This window comes from Folsomia candida, unplaced genomic scaffold (assembly GCF_002217175.1).
Source record: "Folsomia candida strain VU population unplaced genomic scaffold, ASM221717v1 Fcan01_Sc018, whole genome shotgun sequence".
In the NCBI taxonomy this organism is placed as follows: domain Eukaryota; kingdom Metazoa; phylum Arthropoda; class Collembola; order Entomobryomorpha; family Isotomidae; genus Folsomia; species Folsomia candida.
The window spans coordinates 3019653-3032051 of record NW_019091210.1 but is presented as its reverse complement, the minus strand read 5'-3'; the positions used below and the strand labels follow the sequence as shown (position 1 = coordinate 3032051).

Below are 12399 nucleotides of genomic sequence, written 5' to 3'. Positions count from 1 at the left end.
TGGAATTTGCCAAGCTATTTGAGGTCAAAGTTGAAAAAATGGGCGATTTTTACCAAGCGCAGGGAGCAAACCCGACTCCCATTCCTTTCAAAGGGAAAAATTGCCTATTTTTCAACTTTGACCTCAAATATTTTGCCAAATTCTGACCATTGCACAAACTGCCTCAAGAAACGTTTGTTGTAGTGACTTGGACCACGTAATTTCAAAATTTCAGCCAATTCGGAGGGTTACACTTCACACCATCGCATTGTTAGTAATAAAATAATACCGGTTCGTTGAAATTTCCACCGGATATGGTAAAACTTTAATACCGAGCCATCACTAAATACACTGTATCAATACCACTTTATGGTATCTGAGTCATACACGAATACCGCTTGGTATTATTTTAATACCGGATTTCTAAGACCTGAATGTTGACCAAATGGGAAAGTTTTCAATTTAGACTCAACTTTTTTCCCTTTCTTTACAATAATAGAAGCCGGACTATGATTGAATGATGTCTGTGCCAGACACAGAATTGGTCGTGATTGAATTGACTGACTGACAGCTAGTGTCAAGAAGAAGCCAGTTGTACAAATAAATTGCACTTGAATTGAATCTCTCCGCAAGTGTGAGAGATTTGGATTTGTTCCACTCTCACCAAATTCAAGTCATGGCAAATTTAAATTCTGAGCCGGATTTATAATGAAATTTGGCAGGTTTCGTGCATATGTACGAGTACACAATTTTCAGTGGAATCAAACCAGATTTAAATATGTACGATATATGTAAATAGTACAGAATATATTGCATCGGACCTGCACAACCAATGATTTTCACTGAATGTTGAACGTAATATGTTCCCTAGCCCCTGAATTGATTACATGCTTTATGCATGTTCCCTTTGGTCAGTTGAGCTATTTTACAATGTCAAATTATACAACTTGTCCTATTCCGGTTTATTCAAGTTGAGAGTTCCCATGTCCTCGGGAAACGAAATTGTGTGCAAGTCAGCTCTGGCTGTAAAATGAAAGGCTATTCTATTTCTTTACCCAAGTTCGTCTAGGACGACACGCGAAATTGAGCTGGAAAATTAAATTCCGGTCGTGTGACGGACTTCCCACAAACTTTCAGAGAGAAATTGGTGTCATTTTCAAAGGGAGGACCTAGCATTGCAGGAAAATATACACACAAAAATATTATCCGTGTCCGGTCACAAAAAGTGTCGGATTGGTAATAGTTTTCACCACACAGTACATAATCAGGTATTTAACATTGCTAGAAATTATTTACTAAAGCATGCAAATAATTTCTGGCGCTACATTTCAAAATTGTGCATTTCTTATTTGGTGTGACAACCATATGCAAACTAAATTCCGTCTGAAAGCTGAGCTTCTTCGTCCTTCGACCCCAAAGGCGCTTTCTCAGACAAAAACTAGTCACGCTCCAACCTCGTGGCGACAAAGGAAGGACCGTCCAATTTGCAACCTATCCATTAATCAGTTACATAGATATTTAGTCATTGTCGCCTTCCCCTTAGTGGCAGCAGAGAATTTGTTACCAGAACGAAAACCACTAACGAGCTGGTAAGGGCAACTACGTGTCCGACTTGATAATGAAGACCGAGCCGAATTTAGCCAATTTGCAATGCGAAAAAATCCCATCGCTCTTTAAGCTTGTATAAATCGGAGGCTTCTCGTACATATTCGGTGTTGTGGCAAAATACGTATCTGTCCAGTCTACAAAATTACTACAGAGCAGTAGATTTGTATATAGATTTGTGTAAACTTTCACATGGACACCAAGAGTGGACCAATCTATCTTACGAGATTATTTTTTAGGTACACATATTTTCTGTCTAAATATCTATGTACATATATTTAATTCCAGAAAGTATTCAACATATTTTACATATAAATTAACGACATATAAAAGTTTATCGCCAAAGGAAATTATTTACAAGTTTCATTCAATTTTATTGTCAGATATTGGACTAGTATTCAGTAAGATGTTTCAGCACTAATCAATAATTTTAGCGACAATTTAATTACAAAAACACAAACATGACACTTATTAACTACATAGTTTCTGAGTTGGCAAATGGTAAATATAATTTAGTTTCCTTCCATTTTAGCTGATGGAACTGTAGCATGTGTCACTTCTTAAAGGAAGTCGGGGTGAACAACAACTCGAAAGTGAAAGTTTGTAGGAATATTTACAAGTTTCAACGTAAACAAAGACATTAACTGTCTGTATGTATATAACTTTGCTGGTTTAGTTAAAGAGCAGAAACATGCGTAAATGATAAGTTCAAATTCTGCTACAATTTTTAGGCTTAGCGTAAGTAAGTAACCATGAGCAAATTAAGAAAAAAGTGAAAGTCTGTCGGCTTCAAGTATTTACAATGGGCGTACTCAAGGCAATGTCTAACGTAGCATGGTAACTCATTTAAAAAAATTAGTAAAATAGTTTCTGCAAAATTTTTGAATTGTATGCAGTGCCGAATTTGAGATATCATGTCCATTGTACATTACACATTGTGTAAATATGCATGTGTACACACACATTACAAGGACCAAAAATTACAAAGTATGTATAGAATCTCTCTAATAGTGCACACATTTTTGCGTGCAGTACCCGACTCAAGACTAGTTCGGTGTCTTGATTTGCATATATTTATGAACTATCAAACCGCACTTGGCCATGTCACGCAATCAGAGTTAAGCACATCGCATCCATAATTCTAGACATTTAAACTCCAGAGCGTGACATTCGCATGGCCAGCTCGTTAACCGGAACAAATCTGGAGTTGATTTGCATCAAGACACGAGTGTGTGTACATGATACGATTTGCATAACTCCGAGGTACACAATTGTGCCGTGACCCTTGACTCGTAAATAAATAAAAATGCAGCTTAACGATGAATTTTATATGGCTGGATGTGACATCCTTTAACTGCTGTGATTGTAATTCATCCCTTATAAATCCTGATTTAGTACCCTGTAGAAAAGCCCTCCTTGCTCTAATTGGGTAACCAACGTGACGATGAAATGTGTGGCCTCGATGTTTTATTACTTGTTGTTGTTCCATAATTCAATTTCTCACCTCAAGCACAGGCCAGAAATGACCACCGGGTCCGATTTAAAGCCAAAACACGCACAAACATAAATAATCGTTATAAGTAGATAGAGAGCAGAGAAAAAGTATCTGGACACTAAGAACTTAGTCCTGTAAAAGGTCAAAAAATAGCTCTAAAAATCTCAAATTTTGGTATAATATGCTAAATATATCTAATGTCCCGTATCCACGAAGAAAGAAGACTTCAATCAATTATCCATTTCGTATTTAACTTGTTTCTTCACATCCGCAGTTAATGTTTTTTCGGAAGACCTTGCAACTTCATTGCTCATTTTCTGCCAGCAGAACCGAAATTTCCTTAAACTATCGACTGTTTCACGAAGCTGGGAGTATGTCTTCTTACATAGAGCCCAATATCTTTTTTTGAGGGTAAGATTATGGACGTTTGGAGGGTTTCCATCTTTCAACCGAAATCTGGCATTTTTGTCAATTTCCTCATTGACGGTTTTTACACTATGGATTGGTCTAAGGTCGGGCCAGAAAATTACATTTTATATTTTCTGATACTCCTTGCTGAAAGGAATCTGACGGACTATGTCACATTTCCGGAAACAAACCTGGGCGCCCACAGAGCCCTTTTGAACTTAGGGTCCAAAATATGCCCAAATTTACCCAACGCCAGCCAAACCTCAGGTTTTTTGAGAAATTTCGAAAAAAAACTTTAATTTCTCTTCGGTTTTCAGTTGAGACATATTTCCCATTAAAAAATCCTTCCCATAGTTTCTGTCACGTTTTTGAAGACGTAGGACTCATCGACAATGACCAACTGTTTTGGTGAAATTTTGTTGTAAAGCTTAGGTCTTGTGTTCGCCATTTTTTCTTGACATCCCGTATGGTTTGCTGGAGTTCCCTTTGCATGTGCTTTGACCCACAACTTATGGGCCTTAATATGATACAAATAGTTTGTATTAATCTTTGACTTCATGGCCGCATCAGGCCCGGACGTGGAGCGACATTTTCCAAAAATAAATTGAATCGTTTTTAACTTTCGCGGGGTCGATATGATGGTTTTTTCTTATGATGCTTATTTGAAGTTGATATTTTTGAATTCTCCATACTTTTTTATGTATGTCTTAATTTTTGCACATCCACACCCCTCCCTGTTGAAATATAGCCAAGTCTTCTTCGAGTCGTTGTCACTCAAATTTTAGTACTTCCGTAAAACTCGATTCGCGAGTTCATGGCTTTCAAATGGTGTAGGAAATTTGTCTTTGATTGAAAACTTATGAAATTTTAGAGGTGCGTGGTTACATATATTTAGAATGTTCACCAAAAATTTGAGTTCTTCAAAATCATTTTTTTGACAGTTTACAGGACCAAGTTTCAAGTGTCCAGATACTTTTTCTCTGCTTTCTATGTAAGTTCCAATATCTTTTTAATAACGAGACCCGAGTTATCTTAAGATGAATAATCTGCAGGTGTGTGGTCTCATCGCAGATTTAGGCATAAATCATGGAGTTGAAATGCGTATACCTTTACGCTTCGTATTCTGAACAATACGTTGTTTTAATTTAAAGAAATATAGCCCGGAAATTCAAAACTTCTTGGAAAGTGTGGGAATAATTAAATAACCCGTTTTTACTTTCCTACCCTTAAAATCAAATTTTCAGGAATTTCAAATTTTAGAAAATTATACAAACTCAAATACTTTTTTTACACAATTGTAAATATACACAGCCCCAGATTAATTCGGCTTCTGTGGAATCAGTGTATGCATATTCATATGTAAAATAAATTTTTGTTTTTTCACACACTCTAGAATACAACTCTCTCGTGAGATTAGTATAATTCGCTTCCTAGTTTTTTTTTAAAACGATATAAAAGCGGTTCCGATGGCATTTCTTTGTTTAAAGCGGTACGTGTCCCTTGCCCAATTTCCATGTTTGTCACAGTAAGGGTGGTAATGAAATTTAATACGGTACAAAATACAGAACATGAAATTTGGAATGATACTGCATGGTTCATATAATAAATACTATTACAAAAAAGGTTGCATGTTTTGGGTACTGATATAGCCCTGCTAAATATAAACATTTATGCCTGGTATTTGATTCCGATTCATTATGTCACACTCAAAGCGACACGATGCAGCCTAACAAAAATTTGCTAATAAATACATATATGAAGAAATTTTACGAGTACGTAAAATGTAAGAAAAATGACATTCAGCCTGACACTCTGATTCGAATCATGTAAAAAATCTCAACTAAATTGATTGTATTTAGTTCCACTATAATTTACGGAATTAAATATAATTACATTTAGTGCTTTGAAGTCTCAACTCTCAACAAATTTGATATTTTTTATTAAGTCAGCGGAAAATCGCTCCATTTGTACCTCCATATACATACTTTACTTTCACTACTAGCGGTCATACATACACAATAACATGAAATTTCCATTCTCCTGCGACTAAAAGCTTTCTACTCAATCAATTTTTGGGTAAATGAAATAATTTGATTTCTCCTATTATAAAATTGGTTCTGGTTAGAAGGCCAATTTTACCTAATTTTGGTCAGGGCGAGTGGAAGTGCGTAAAAGGAAATCAGTTAACTTGCAAATGCCAGTTTACAATCCGACGTGATTCATATGGGAATCGGACAGAATGATAGATACAAATCTCAAGTTATACAGTTTATATTTTTAACTGAAATTCACTCGCATAGCATTTCATCGTAAATTTTGTATATCTAGTTTATAAATTGCAATTGTTATATATTTTAGTGAGAAAAATCTCAAGGACTAAATTACCCGTAATTTTTCCCTTAATTTTTGTGCTTACTGGACAAATTCATGCATACGTAACAAATGCACATAGCGATCAACCAGAGTGATAGCTATTTAAGCCATAAAATGCCCAAATGTCGAACAGGAAGTATGTAGTTAACGGTGCATAGGAAGTCATAATTTTATACATGGTCAATGATTTCATTTGTTTACCTGACACAAAAGTAAGTCATCCTGCTTGAACAGTTGTCCCTATTTATCCTTGCACCTGGCCAATTATGGAGTCAGTGTAATGCATACATACATAATAAACCTAAATGACTTCCATCAGTCTCGGGATTAATTAACTTATTATAATAATTTATTTGAGTGAAACCTGATTAGTTTTTATGTAAATACTTATTTATGCGTATGTATACGTTTGCAATAATCTGCACACTTTGCTGGAACTAAGCAATCACTGTTTGTAAGATCATAGAAACACTTTTTCAAACTTTCCAAAGGTTAAGTACATACATAAACCCGTAATAAATGCTTATGTATATAGCACTGTACAAAATTTCGTTAAATAATATTTCTACAAGCAATATTTCTTTCTTTACTTAAAACAGAATTAATACGTTATTTTTGCCGGTTGGAAATTTACTTCGAAATTACAACTTCAAAACTTCGGACAACTTCGAAATTTATATTGTTAAAATGTTCTTAAATAAATCAACTTTATCATGATTCCTGATAAGCTACACTTAACATTGTCTGAAATTTCCATTTGTTTTCAGTCTCTCGTTCCAACGAGTGGCAGAGATTTTTGCATAACTAGAGACGTACAAACTCATACAATTTTAAATATCTACTGCACAAATGTTTAAAACCGTAATCACAAAATATTCTCCGTATAAGTTTTCACAAGACTACATTCTCCTTCAACTCTCAACTTTCCCAAAAAAGTCCGTCACAATTTTCCATGTACACCACAACTCATGTGAGCTCTTGTTCCATCCGCGTCTGGCGTTGAACTGGGGAGAAGTTGGTTTCGAAAAGTGGTCTCTATCCAGCCTCGCTCCATCCCAGGCGAGAAAATCCAATCCACTCCATCCACACACATCTTACGCAACATAACAATGGAGCAGGAGAAGAATATCGCACCAGGAGGACACGACCAAAAAGAGTTGGAAAAGTGAACCACAGTTGAGAGTCAACCAAACCAAAATGTACATAAACACAGGGATCGCCTCACTCCATGATGTTCCACCATACAAAATCTGTACCAACAAAATGAAGAAAATACAATTCATCACTCTCCAGGATAACGAGGGGTGGATAATTCGAGTAAGAATAGAGCAGACAAAGTCGGGATGACACCCTGTTTTTTTGTCGTGAGCGTCTAATAATTGTAATAATTTAATGGCCTTTCACCTTTGACCAGAAAAACACAATTACATAAATGATTGAATACAAACTTGCGCAACAAACTCTTTCAAATTGTCATTAGTATCTAAAAGTGCCCTTTTTTAAAAGGGAAATGTCATTTATGAAATGTTGGTTTGCCCGTTATTACCCTAAAATTCCAGGAGTCGTCCATACATAAATGTTGAGGTTTGTGGAGAACTAAATGACGCCTGGAGAAAAGGTGTATGTGTGCACTCTTAGAAATTCGGTATTAAAATAATACCAATTGGAATTCATGTATGACTCTACCAAAGTGAGATTGATAAGTAATACGGTGTAGTAATAGCTTGGTTGGTAGCAAATGTTTACGGGCCGGTATAATTTTAGTACCAAGTGGTAGCAACTTTAATGCCGAGAAACCAATACCTGCCTGACTATACAAAACTTTTAACAGTGTATGTGTTTTGGGCATGATTTTTTTCCCTTGTTGACTTTGACATGCTTCATATCGCTTGGAGTAAGTATTCAAAAGCACACATTTCATAGCTTGCTTCGTCATTGTCAGGACCAAAATATTTTGGAGACCTCCCGGAGTCCTGCCTCAACCAGGTTCTTATATTTCTTGTGTAAATATGGAAGTGCTGCCTTCATCTCGCAATCCTCAGGCTGAAACTTGACGTTGTTCACATTCACATCTCTCCTACAATATTTTTGGACTTGTGTTAGGGTCGATTTTATTTAAAAATTGGAGAAAATGTGAGATCGAGTGACCGAGTTTAGATCTCCAGTTGTTTTTCCATGTCAATTTTTTCTAACTGGAGAAAATGTGAATGGATCCAGTTTCACCTAAGGCGAGGAAAGACTCAAACTTTTAACACGAACCAAGCTATTCTCAGAAATTGAAGAAGGACACGGTTCAGAATTTTACTTCAGAAATGAAATCATTATTTTATACACTTTTACGGTGAAATTGGTTACGTAATACGGACTCGTTTTAGAGAAATTAACCTATGCAAACTATCAGTAAACGAGTAATTTAATTTCGTTAATGTGACGATTTATAAAATTAAATAAATTGAAAACACATTCATCAATGTAACCGTAAATAGGTAACGTTGATCTACATTTATTCGACCAAAACGAGGTCCAAATAACTTTAAATGGTCACAAGGGACTAGTTTAAATTCAGTTCTTCTACATACTCTCGAGGAGCTCACGCATAAAGAATGAGACACTTTTTCGCTAAACTTTGTCCCCCATCTTAAAGTAACGTATGTATTAGTAAAACGCTATACCTCCAAAATCAGGCACATGCTTAATGCACGGTCTCAAACGAGAAACTTTCATGGACAGAAATAAATGAGGCAATACTTTTTAATGCAAGTTTTACTTTCTTATCGGGTCGTTTCGTTTGCATTTAACACATACATATTTCCTTGATTTGTTATACAGGAAAAATCCCCCGTGGAGCAAATACTATTTTTATGAATAAGAGATAAAGATATATTTTATCCAGAAATCTCGAGCCCCTTACATAATAAGTCACAGTGAATGACCCTTTAGACCACTCCAGCAACACACAACTGACGCCCAATTTACCAGCATTCCCATATTTCCTAAATTTGTGAGCATTTTCAAAATCTCTAAGATCTAGCCTAGAAGAATTTTCAATTTAAAATGTTTTGATCGTGAAATTTAATGGTTTTAATAGGGTTCATTTGATTTAGGTTCTGTCATTTTTTTGCTCGCTCATGATCATTTAAGTATAAATATTGGAAACTATCGATTTTGTGAGAGTAAAAATCCATGAAAGCATTTTCATTTATAAATATTAGCAAGATAAGAAACGTCCTAATTTCTTCCCATCATGTGTGTTTAGAAATATACTTATCGACATATATTGTAAATTTGAATACATAAGTTATTGACAAGCGTTCATTCCTTCCTACATAGGCATCTACCATAGGCACAGACTACCTACATAGGCCTCCAAATCTGAACTTACACATTAGAAAAATTAAGCAAATTATCTAGTTAAGATTTTTTGCGAGCTTCATTCCCTCTGGACTTTTTGCTCCATTTAAAGCTAAATTTAAATTTTGTTTTCACTCGCCTTATAGCCAATGTAATCCTTCTGTTTAAATTGTGTAAACTGGTAAGAGAAAAATTTCCTGTTTTCTCACTGTCTCAGCACAAGAAACCTGATCACACTGAAAACATTCAATTGTCGCATGTTTTCTTTGTCATCGAATTACACAAAGGACACGAAAACAAGGAAAAGCTTCGAGGAATGGAAAACATTCTCAAGTTGTGTTAGCTTATTTATCTTTATCTCGAGCAATAAAGATAAGCCACGTGGAGGAAAAAATGGGACAAAAATCACGAAATCTGACACCGACTAAACGAAAGCAGAATCGCACACTTGTCAACTTCACATAGAAAATCTCATATTCCGACATCACCAACCTTTACACACCTACAAAGTTGAGATGTACTCAGGAGGATTTAGTTACATAAAAGCTTTAAAAGATAAGTTGACATCAAAACTTGAAAGTTTGAACTGTATTATCTAAAGATTGAACATTTCGTAAAACAACAAAGTCTTACATAAGTGGATTCAATGTTTAACTTACAAATAAAAGTGTCGGCTCTCTTCAAACATTTTTGTTTTGGCTGAAGTACATTACTCCAAAAAAGTTAGTATTCAACTTTTAACAAAAAGTCAAATTTGTTAAAAATAGGGTTAAATCTGGAGTATCCAAATTCGACCAGGGCTCGAAAATGCAAAATTCGGACATGACGGAGGAAATAAAACTGAGACTCTTGACGAAAGATTAAAATCCTAAAAATCCCGATTCGTTGACAGCACTAATCTGCAGTTTGTTGATTTTTGCACTGCAAGTAAAATTGTGTGACTCCGGTTTCGTTTCCAGTTTAATTTATGCATAAAATGGGTACAATACGAAATTAGATTACGTTTTCACGCCAAATGCAAACTTTCAATCAAAATGTCAACCACAAGATTAAGCCTGATTTCTTTCCTGGTTGGATTGTGAGCACGTAATGTGATGTAATTCGCAGTAATCTCTCCAGCCACAACTACACTAAAATGCTATGCAGGACTTAAAACTGCATTAATTGACTTTAGGAATGCACTAAATAAATTCTACCTTAGGAAAAGAACTTTGTGGCAAAGTGAGAATTGCTTGATTTAAACATCGAAATTTTAGCAAATTATTTGAAATTTCAGAAGCATTTAATTGAGAGGATGATTTTGAGCCCAGTTCCTGGACAAATTTATGAAATACTGATTTTCCATTAAAAGTATTAGGAAATCTCACAAATTTCTAAAACTTCTCAAGTTATTTTGGCATGTTCAATTTGCCAGATATGAGAGGTACAAATACATACTTACATATTGACTGTACGCTCAAAATGTATGTAAAATTTGCACATTATTAAACATCAAGCTCAGGTGTTTATCAAGTTTTGAACTAAATGCTGCCTTGATTAATCTGCAATCATACATATTTACCAACCAAGAAGTCAGTATCATTCAAACTTCCACATATATTTCAAACAAAGACAGAATAACGATAAAAGAAAATACACAATAGCGTTGATTATCGTCTCAACCTAGGTAAAGACTTGCATTGTTCTGCTGACTCAGAAATGCTCGAAATGGACGAATCAAACCAAATAAAACTCCATCTCTCCCCAGGCATCACTTAATCCGCAGAGATTTCATAACAATGAGACAACAACAGATTCAATAAGGGGCCGTGCAATCATAATGCGATTAATATGTCGGATCGTGCTCTCTTTGCCACACTAGTTATTCTATAGCCAAGGTCAGAGGTCAAATTTCTCCCCAAATCTATCACATTCTTTACGCACGGTTTCTGAAATCCAAAGTCAAGTGAATTTTTCCCCATATTTCATAAATTTTAGATCGCTTTTCGAGATAGAGGAGACCAACAAGGATGAAAATATGAGTTCGTAAAATATCAAGCAGTGTGTTTTCATTTCGTGTGGTCTGGCCCGTACCGACGTGATGTACATGAGTACATAGTGGATCTATCCCCCAGGAGGAAAAAAGATGAATTGATAGCAAAAGCCATAAGTCATGTTCAACACCTACACAAGCACTTGAGGCTCGATCTTGAATCGTGGAGACGACGCCAGCAAAAAAAATAAGAATATGACGAGAAACGCAAATATTATTGTAGCCTTCAAGCTATAAAATGTGTTGATAATTCCCTAATTTAAATTGAAATGCTTGTGTACATTTTAAATTGTAAGAAACAATTGCGAATTTTGGCAATAACTGAACCAAAACGGCGCAGTGAAGCTGATTAACAAGAGTTATGGTCAATGTTGGGCTAATTGGAGGTAACAATGTGCATATGTACAGACTATGTATGTACTTATTGTACCTGCTTATTTCAGCTTTCATGCTTATCACGCCGTATTTATTTATTGTTCCTGTACATCCTATAATTTTCTGCATAATGTCGAGCCATTTGTCACTTTCTCGCCATTAAAACACACGCAATCTTGTCCAGTTGCAAGTGATTTGAACAATTTATTGCATTTTGTATGTACAAAATACCAACTCGATTTTATTTAGTTAACAACAGGTTTCTCTTATCGTTATTTATAATATTGGCCATTAATTCTTAGTAATTGTTTTTAAGATGAATAATGTTTAGCATATTAGCATAAAAAATTGAAAATACAAATTTTTGAAAATTAGTAAAACGTTCCCAAACCCTTGTCTTACACGAAAAAATACTCCAGCATTATTTCTCCCCGTAATATATAACCATTCCACTCCACAAACTTGACATGAAGCGGATCATTCGTCACACTTGGTGTCTCGAGGTTATCTTCACCTCTCAAAAAATGTAGGAGACGAATTTTGCATGAAAAATGGTTCCACTTCTTGTGGTTCTTTGGATACGCACAATTTGAACCGTGCACTTTCCGTTTCTATATTTATTACCAAACCAGCTCTTGAACTTCTCGTCTTTTGACTTTGACAAGGAAAATGAAAATGCAGGCGGTTAGTAGAATTTCGAATGCAACTCCACGCACGGCATCGTCAAAGTCAGAGTCTCACTCACTCACTTTCAGAGGCTGAAACGGAAACCATCATCAAA

At 35.4% G+C, this 12399-nt stretch overlaps 1 protein-coding gene across 2 annotated transcripts in view; it reads right to left on the bottom strand.

The window, feature by feature from the left end:
• LOC110857150 (inactive tyrosine-protein kinase transmembrane receptor ROR1) overlaps positions 1–12399 on the bottom strand; it is a 37469-nt gene that overhangs the window by 18094 nt on the left and 6976 nt on the right. Inside the window, exon 1 of one of the 2 annotated variants that reach the window (XM_022105756.2) lies at positions 6062–6868. The exons of the other annotated variant lie outside the window; for it this stretch is intronic. The gene's annotated coding sequence lies outside the window, so the exon portion shown is untranslated. Of the gene's footprint in view, positions 1–6061; positions 6869–12399 lie in introns of those variants that run through there. 2 annotated transcript variants of the gene reach the window in all.